Source organism: Ictidomys tridecemlineatus, chromosome 7, assembly GCF_052094955.1.
Source record: "Ictidomys tridecemlineatus isolate mIctTri1 chromosome 7, mIctTri1.hap1, whole genome shotgun sequence".
In the NCBI taxonomy this organism is placed as follows: Eukaryota; Metazoa; Chordata; class Mammalia; order Rodentia; family Sciuridae; genus Ictidomys; species Ictidomys tridecemlineatus.
In genome coordinates, this window is record NC_135483.1 from 135,776,307 (window position 1) to 135,786,274 (window position 9,968).

At 35.4% G+C, this 9,968-nt stretch overlaps 1 long non-coding RNA gene across 1 annotated transcript; it reads right to left on the bottom strand.

Moving 5' to 3' along the window:
* Positions 1–1,004: 1,004 nt before the first annotated feature.
* Positions 1,005–8,632, bottom strand: LOC144365558 (uncharacterized). The gene is made up of 3 exons (XR_013424125.1): positions 8,409–8,632; positions 4,305–4,425; positions 1,005–3,668 (listed from the first exon to the last, which is right to left on the bottom strand). It is a non-coding gene; the product is annotated as an uncharacterized LOC144365558 (long non-coding RNA).
* Between the last annotated feature and the right edge of the window lie 1,336 nt (positions 8,633–9,968).

Below are 9,968 nucleotides of genomic sequence, written 5' to 3' on the forward strand. Positions count from 1 at the left end.
CTCTCTGATATGCAGAATCTGACTCACAATACATGGTGGATGGTGATGAGAGAGAGTGGAGATTCATCAGATTGGAGGAGGAAATGGAGGGGATATGGAAATGGGAAAGACAAGAGAATGAATTGAACATAACTTTTTAATATTCATACATGAATACACAACCAGTGAAACCCCACATCATGTACAACCACAAGAATGGAAAGTTATACTCCATGAATGTATGATATGTCAAAATACATTCTATGGTCGTGCATAACTAAAAAGAACAAATTAAAAAACTAATTTTTATAAAACATAAGATGATATGGTGGGAAGTTGCATTGAATGTTAACTTATAAAAATTAGTAGCTTTCCTATATGCAAGAAACAGAAAAATGAAAACAATGATACATTGTAACAACAACAAAAAATCTCTAAGAAAATTTCAAAAATGTGCAAGATTAAATAATAACAGTAATTATAAAAATAATATTATAATAACACACATAGTATATTAGTAGATGTTACTAATGTTTGCATATAAAGACTCAGTATGGTAAAAACATTATAAATATACATTTTCAAAATCAATACGTAAATATAATACTATTTCAGTAAATTTCAAATTTATTTTTAAGTTAGTGTGTTTATCCTAAGACTGCATAGTAAAATAAACATGAAAAAGGCTAAGAAATTATTACTAAAGGAGAACAATTAAACAGTTTATAGAAAAAGTTATAATAATTATGTTTTCAAGTGTCCAAATTTGGTTCCATTAGTTTTCTCTATTGTATTTCATTCTTAATTCAATTTTTATTTTCTACATCTATTTATGCTAATTTTCAAGTTTACTGTGTCTCTGCTCTAATTTTTGTTATTTCCTTCCTTCTGCTAGTTCTGAATTTAGTTTGTGAATTTTTTAGTTCCCTAAGTTGAGTTGTTAGGTTATTGATTTGACATTTTTCTGTGTTTTTTTAATGAAGTGTAAAGTTCTTGTATTTTAAATACTTCAATTTTATCCAAACTCTGTTATTCATGCAGTGAAATTTTAATCAAAGTATCCACAGATCATTTTTTAAATTGACAAAACACTTTTGAACTTGTGAGGCAATGTTGATAGCCAAGAACAAGGAAAATCATATTGACAAAAAGAACCATATGGTTGAAGAATTTGTGACATCAAACATGAAGATTTACTGTAAAGTTACTAATAGGCATAAGAATAAATGAATAAAGCAATGTATCAGAATAGAAATGAAGTCAGGGCAAAAGATACATAGATAAAGTATGGTCTATTCAACAAATCGTGTGGGCTTAATCTGCTATCTATCTGGGGAATATATGAATCTTAACTTAATACTATGTACATGCAGAAAAATTACATAATTGTAGTAGCCCTAAATGTGGAATTCATACCATAAAATACCTAAAAGATGTTCTGAGAACATTTTTTCTTTATGATTTTGTAAGAAAGGTTCTTAAAGAGGAAAGAATAGCATTAATCATAAATGTAAAGATATGCCAATTGAACTTCATTAAAATTTAATAAAAACACACCACTAATGCAGTAGAACTGCAAGCCTACAGAAAAGGAGGAGATATTTTCAATACATACATCCAACAAAGAATTCATATGCATAATATATTAGAGCAAATATATAATTTACTAACAGAAAGACCACCAAAAATTTCTAGAAATGGGCAAACATCTTCTATAAAAATTTCACAAAAGGTAGGCCAGTTGCCAGTGAGGAATATTACTTAGTCTCATTTGCCACTATGGAAATTAAAATTCAGAAGCCAGAAAAACTGTACAAGAATGGCAAAAATGTAAAGGTCTGAAAATGTTAGGTGATGATAATGCAAAAAATACTTTAAATACTGCTGGTGTGGATGAAATTTTTAAAACCACCTTAGCAAATTGCTAGACAGTGTCTACTAAAGGGTAACAAACCCGTGACTCAGAAGTTCAACTCCTGGGTATATATCTAACCAATCTATACATACCCCAAAGATAGATAGGTAGATAGATAGATAGACAGACAGACAAGACAGATAGGTCTATCAGGTAGAAAGATAGATCTGATAAATATTTATCTATCTTTGAGGATACATATGTGTGTGTGCACGTGTATATATATTCATATATATGAATGTCATAGAAGTAAATATGTAATAGTAAAAAAATAAAGAAATTATCCACATATACACCAAGGAAGGAATGGTTACATAAATTATGTCATATGCAAATTACTAATACATACAATTTAGGTGATTCTTCAATGTTGAGCTGAAAAAGATAAATTCAAAGGAAAACAAACTACGGGATTCTATTTCTATAAAGCAGAGCAATAGCCTGAACTAATCTCTGATGACAAAAGTTAGAATAGTGGTCACTTTGGGGAATAGTGCTAGTGAGGGGCTTCTTAAGTGGTAGTTCGTTTTACATTTTGATCTGCATGTTAACAGCTGGTTGTACCATATTCACGTTGTGAAATTCATGGAGGTATAAACTTGCATATGTGTTTTTCTATAGATAAGTTACTACGTGTGTTCTACTCATACATGTGACACTGGTTTTAATAGTACCATGTCTGGGATCACTTCTTTAAGTCTTTCACATAGAGTGAATCAGTCTCTTGTGTTCACAACACATTGAGCACATTTCTTTTTCAGCATTCATGAAGGGATAATGAGAAGTGCCAATTTAGTCGGCAGATTTATAATTGCATTGTTCTTTCTTCAAGGAGGGTTATGCAAAGTAGGGTAGCAGAGTGATCACAGTAATCCACTTCACAATTGACCTTCATACTGGGGGGAAACCTCAGCTACATTCTCTCCAGCTCTGCCACAGACTCGCTGTGATGTTCTTAGAGGTGGAGACTGGAAAGAGCCCACAGGGATTTGGGGAGACTTTCTTCAAGAAGAAGAGGCTGACTGGCCTGACATTTGGTTTCTGCAACCTGGCTGCTGCTTATTTCTTGGTGCTAGAATCCTGCCCAAATATTTCTGCCTCTTTATTCATTCCTAAGTTTACCAAGTGACCAAGGTTTGTGTTCAGTGTGAGATCAAGACAGATGACTTTTTGAAGAAAGGTTACTCCGTGTCTTATTGGAGCTTGTACTGATCTGTGAAAACATTAGCCCCTTGACTTATATTTCAGTAGAGGTTTCTTCTCTTTAAGCTCCCAGGCAGACCCCTTCTAACCTTCTTGTCTAAAGAGCTGTTATAAATTTTGTATGTGATTCCGAGTTCCTATCTGCAGTGTGAGGAGAGTGTCTTCTGCTGAAACACTGTCTCCTGGTGCCAATCCTACGGCCCTTCCCAAGCTGGCAGAATTCGTGTGCTTCTTTGATCCTTTTCCATTCCTCTTCTATAGCAAGAGTCTGTTGCTCTCCTCACCCAAGTTCCTTTGCTCCTCTTTATTTCTCACAGAGTGACCTACACACGTCTCCAGTCTCTGATGGAAAACATCCCTTGCTATATTCAAATTTCAAACAGTAGCCTTCTCCAGGGATCCAAGCGCAGACAACCAGCCAGCATGGTGGCTTTAAATTCACAGAGGTACCTCTACTCTTGACCTTCTTCCAACCAAGAAAAAGTACTGCTTGAAAAATTGTGTTTCCATGAAGGTTGGGTTGAGAATATTGTTTAGTCGCTGTTTTACAGAGAAGTTTTCTTGACTTTCTCTATGTAATGAAAATAAATACATGAAAAGAAGAAGAGAAAAACATTGCCCAGAACTTTTAGATTTTCATCTATCTCGATAAACAACATTTCCTCCTAAATTACAGACTAAGTCTGGTCAACCTGTATGCCTCTCGAGTGTAAATTTCAATTACCCACATTCATAGGTAATCAGTACTCTTGGCCCATCTCTAGGTGAGAATCAACTATTCTAAGTCAACTCTGCTTTCATTCTGAAGACAAACTGGCTAACAATAAATCCAAAACCAGTTTCCAGTCCCCTCCGGGATTCCCAGGAATATGACCATTGTCTATACAAAAAGGAACTCAAACCAGAAATCTAGGAGCCACCCGTGGCACTCCATTCTTCACATCCGTTGCCTCATTTCTAATGGAATAGATTAATTCCACTCTTACGTGGCTTTCAAATCCTCATGCCCATTCGCATACACAGCGTCACCAGTCTACCTTGTTACTATCTGCTCTCACTTGCATTAACAACACAGCTTTCTCCTGGTCCATTCATATGTCCTCTTCTCCTAAAAGCAGTCTCTGAGGAAAACTTCTTCCATAATATAGAACTTAGGCTATTAGCCCATTATTCCTGCAGATAAAGAACAAAATCCCCCGACACTTACATAGTGTGCGTGGTCTGACATCTGTGGACCCTTCTGGCCTCCTTTCACACCTCCTCACCGAGTGCATCCCAGCCACGTCCTCCAGTTCACAGAAGCAGCTATGAAAACTTGCATGATCATCCTTTAGACACAGGGAAAGTGTTGTTGACCATACCAAGTAGATAAGACCCTTGTGCTTTTACAAGGAGATAGTTTACCCAATAATTGTTTGATATGTATATATTACATTGGCCATTCAATTTTGTGGCCCTCCCTGAACAGAGAATAAATGCATAAAGGGACCTAATTGTCATTTTCTTCACACGATCTCACATACTTAGAATATGATATGTTTCATAGTTTTACCTCTTCAATAATTTGGTGATTGAATGAATGAAAATATCAATTATCAGGCAACTTCAAATAAATAAAAGCAATTATAATATGGACTAGAAGATTCTCTTAGACATTTTAAAGGCACAATATCTTCATAAGGCATGTTCTTAAAAATTACATTCCTATTTTCTCTCCTAACCTCTCTTTTCCAGCTTTCCTTTCCACTTATTGTTAGGAGAAGTGTGAGGTTTTTTGTTTAGGAGATAAAAGAAAATGTGATATATATATATATATATATATATATATATATATATATATATATAGAGAGAGAGAGAGAGAGAGAGAGAGAGAGACAACACTAGGTGAGAGTTAACTATTTAATAGTTAACTACTAGTTAACTATTCTGTGTGTATACACACACACACACACACACAATGGAATATTACTCAGCCACAAAGAAAAATGAAATTATGGCATTTGCCAGTAAATGGATGGAACTGGAAAGTATCATGCTAAGTGAAATTAAGCCAATCCCAGAGAATCCAAGGCAGAACGTTTTCTTTGATATGAGGATGCTAATTCACAATGGTGGGAGAGGACTAGGGTAGAATAGAAGCTCAATGGATTAGACAAAGTGGAATGAAGGGAAGGAAGAGGGCATGGAAACAGGAAAGATGGTAGAATGAATCCAACATAACTCTCTTATGTTCATATATGAATACATGACTAGTGAAACTCTACATGATGTACAACCACCAGAATGGAATCCTAATTAGAATAAGTTATACTGCATGTATGTATAACATGTCAAAATATACTCTATTGCCATGTATATCTAAAAAGAAGAAATAAAAATAAATAAATAAAAGAGGGCTGGGAAATTAGAATGTTTATCATCTACTCAGCAACTGATTTAAGCACTTTATATCAATTGGATTATTTAAACTACAAAACAAGTCTTTAGGTAAAGGCCAAAACAATTATTGAGGAAAAACATAAGGCCCAAAGGGGTGAGTAATTTGTCAATATCTCAAAGATGATTAATGGTTAAGCACCTGGCTGAACCCAGAAAATCTGAGTTTACTGTCAGTGATCTCCATCACTAAGCACTATCATCTCCCTAAAACAGCAAAATAATTGTCAGAAGGAATGAGCATGGAAAAAACTGTAGAATTGCATGCATTTATAGTCTCTGTATTACTGTTCATTTAGAACTTTTCTAGGACAAAAATATATTGGAAAAATTAATTGATGAAAGAAAATATAGCTTAGCTAATGAATCAGTCAGTCAAGGAGTATAACTTCAGGGGTCACATCAACAAAGCGATCTGATAAGTGGCATGGTTTAGGAAGAATAATATGGAGGACAGATATGTAGATGCAGCCTTGAAAAAGCACTAGTAAATAGAAATACAATAATTTACATATAGAGTTGAGGGGCTTTGGACTTGAAAATACTCAGGAAATTAACTGGAGAGGTACCGTTTATAAAATATATTAATTGGGAAGTTCCTTACTGTTTGTTTCTGTCTTGCATTTTTCCTATCTGTAGAAGGATACATAAGGTTGATCATGGCAAGGAGAAGGCAATTTACATCTATAAATTGTTTATTTCATGATTCAAATTAAGACATTAATGTCTAGAAAAAGACAGACTTCTTCCTCAACATCATTATTTCCCATTTAACATTTCACAAGAATTGCAGTAACCTCGTTCAATGTAGTTTCAACAATAAGAAATTTAAATGGGGGCTGGGGATGTGGCTCAAGCGGTAGCGTGCTCGCCTGGCATGCGTGCGGCCTGGGTACGATCCTCAGCACCACATACAAACAATGATGTTGTGTCTGCCGAAAATTAAAAAATAAATATTAAAGTTCTCTCTCTCCCTCCCTCCCTCTCTCTCTCTCTCCCTCCCTCTCTCTCTCTCCCTCCCTCTCTCTCTCTCTCCCTCCCTCTCTCTCTCTCCCTCCCTCTCTCTCTTAAAAAAATTTTTTTAAAAAGCTTTCTCTTCTCTCATCCATCTTTCTTTCTATCCTTGAGACCATGTTGGATTTAGACTCAAGCTTCTAAATGATACTATGGTTAAAAAAAAAAAGAATAATGTTCCTTCTCCCCAAATATCTACTTCCCAATCCTCTGAACTGTCAATATGTAACTTTGCCTGGAAAAACGGACTTGGAAGATGTGATTAAATGAAGGATCATGAGATGAGAAAATTATCCTGCAGTATCTTGGTAGGCCCAACATAATTTGAAGGGGCCTTATGACAGTAGAGTCAGAGACAGAGTTTTGAGATGCGAACAACTGGTTTTGAAGATGTAAGGAGCTAAGAACAACAACAACAACAACAAAGCAGGGGTTCCTAGAAGCTGGATAAATCAAGTAAATAGAGTTTCCCCTAGAGATCCAGAAAGGCTGCAGCTGTGAGAACACACTGATTTTAGGACTTCTGACCTCCAAAGCTGCAAGACTATGAATTTGTTTTGTTTTTAAGTCACTGTATGGATGCTATTTTTTTACAAAAGCAAAAGGTGTCTAATACCTCTATGCGATTAATTAATTTTTTTTTCATCTTGAGGTTGGCAAAGGAGCAAAGAAATAGTATTGATTAATGTCAAAAAGTCAATTATTTTGCAGTTGTTGAAGTAGGAGATATTTAAAGCAGCTCTTGGAATATAATAAGGTCAAAGCATCCCAAGATGATGATGATGATGATGATGATGATGATGATGATGATTTTGTTTTGTTTTTTTAGAGATGCTTTAAGAAGCATATACTTTATGTTTTGAAACTGGATTTGACCAAGGGGTTAAGAGATTAATAATGGGAGTAGAAGGGGCAGGCAAATGTAAATGTAAATACATGTGGATGTATTGACTAACATGTTTGCTTAATTTGTGAATTAAGCAATTTATTTATCAATTTATCTATAAATTGCCCATTTTTTACTCCCTTATGTAAGAGTGTCACAGAAGGAAAGAAAAGACCTCCAGAGAGTTAAGAATTCACACAAGCTTATATAAGTCTGAGATGCAAACCTTACTGTATAAAAGACATTTTGGAATCGTATCATTCAAACCAAGTGTCTCTAATAAATTAGAAGCAATGTTTACATTTATATCTATGTTACTTACTTCCTTTTATGCATATTCTGAACTCATATTTGTACTTCAAATTGTTTATTTCCAACATGTACTTACAGTCTAATAAATTTTTTCTTTGTATACAATTGATAAATTTGTTGCTCATGTCATCTACCTGTCTATTGGTCAGATCCTTTCCAAGGCCAAGAGAATATATATTTAAATACGAGTGATATAACCATGGTACAATCTTATGTACAAAAATAACAGCAAAAAACTTTATTACTTATATATTGTTACCGAGGCCATGTAGACAAATGGAATAATTACCGAGTATTCCCAGACTACACTTGTAAAATAATGTTTGCTTAGCAAGTTTTATTCTTCAAAGTAATTTAAGAAAGCACCTTCTACTTGCCAGACATCCCTCTCGCCTCTGTCACACTTATGCAGGGAGAATTTTCACAGCCCCACGTTTTGCTTTCCCAGCAGCTCAGAGTGCAAACTGACAGGCTGTGATCTCACTAGATGATTCCAAGAGAATCCTTTTTCCTGCCTGATTGTAGGAAGGCATGGTTTTTATGAGTGTTTTGACACATTGATTTAGGCAAGAACTTTAGAATCCAGAAACTGAAAGAAGGAGAAGGTATTCACTAAAAATTTCCCAGAGAAATGAAAGTTTTGCCCTCATCTCAGTTACTTACTGGCCTGCCACCATTCTGTGGGCCTGAGTTAAATACTTCTTACATAGGGATGAACACTTCCACTGGACGAAGGCAGAACTGGTCACCATCCTTCCTTTTGTGTGATTGCTCTGGCATTGCTCATCTATTCGCATGGCTCATCAATTCGTAGTGGAACTTCATTATGCGAAACCAGTCATTTAAAGTACTGACTACAAATGACCCTGATAATACATTCCACAGTCCTCTGCAATTTCACAGAGTCTCATTAGGTTCAACTCTAGCCTATTTCGTGGTTAGACTGTAATTTGTTAGTCTTCTATTAACTTCATTTTAGGCAATCATTTAAGAAGCCTCTTAGAGTTGTTAAATAGGGGTGTGGGTCGGGGAGATATTCAACATACTTGATAGCTACTCTGCCTTTGGATATAGTCTAGGCAGTTGATAAAATTTCAGAAACAATCTGCTCTCAAGTAGCCTCAGGCGCTTCTTATAATTTCTGTTTCTTATAATCAGGAGGTTTGAGTGAGTTTAATCAATCATTCTTTGCAACTTTGTGAACTTAACTAATTGAGATCAGACAAAGACAATTAAAATAGTCTCAGAATTCTTACTAGGAAAGCTGGATTGAAAAGATTGAAAATTATGGCAGCATATGGCTACTTTTATTTTGAGCCTACAATTTAACACCCTCATATCTGACCTGTCCAGGTGAATACACTGGGTGGGAGAGACCATACTTTTTCACCTTAATCCAGAGAATTGACAAGAGCAAGCATTTGCTGCTCCAAAGGACAAGACAGAGTTGGCCCATGCTTCCTAGATATAATGCTTGGATCCTACACTCATGTTTAAGTGATGCAGGAAGAGAGAACTCAATGCTGGCCAAGAAGCAAGAAAGGTAGCACAAACTGTTTCCTCCTGGAAAATGAAGAGAATACCTTCCTAGGAAAAGGGACAGGAGAAACAGTCCCCTGCACCCAGGAAAAATATCCTCATATGCCAGGCATATGCCAACCTGGACCAAGTATTTCTTTTTGAATATGGATGCCTCATTATTTTTTTCTTAAATGAATATCTTTTTTGTTTTGAATTAAACTTGCTTATGGATTCACAGACAGATAGATAGTTTATTAAAATTAGTATTAACTGTAACCTAGAGTTCACAAACATGGCACATAAGCCACATCCATGCCCCCATTCTCTCTCTTTTTAAACTTGTAAGCAAATTTATACTGGAGCAGACTCACACTTACCCATTTCTATGTTGTCTGTGGCAGCTTGTGAGCAATGTGCCAAAGTACATTAAGCAGACAGACACTACATGGCTCACAAACTTGAAAATATTTATTTTGGGGGGCTAGGATGCTCTCCTAGTACAGATGGGACCCGGGTTCAATCCTCAGCACCACATAAAAATAAAGGCATTGTGTTGTGCCCATCTACACCTAAAAAATAAATATTTTTTAAAAATTTACTTTTGTATTCTTACATAGAAGTTTTTAACTCCTCCTAATTTCTGTGAAGGTATGTGAGACATTACAAGAGCCTAACTTGGGTGGTAAGGAACACTTACAAAAC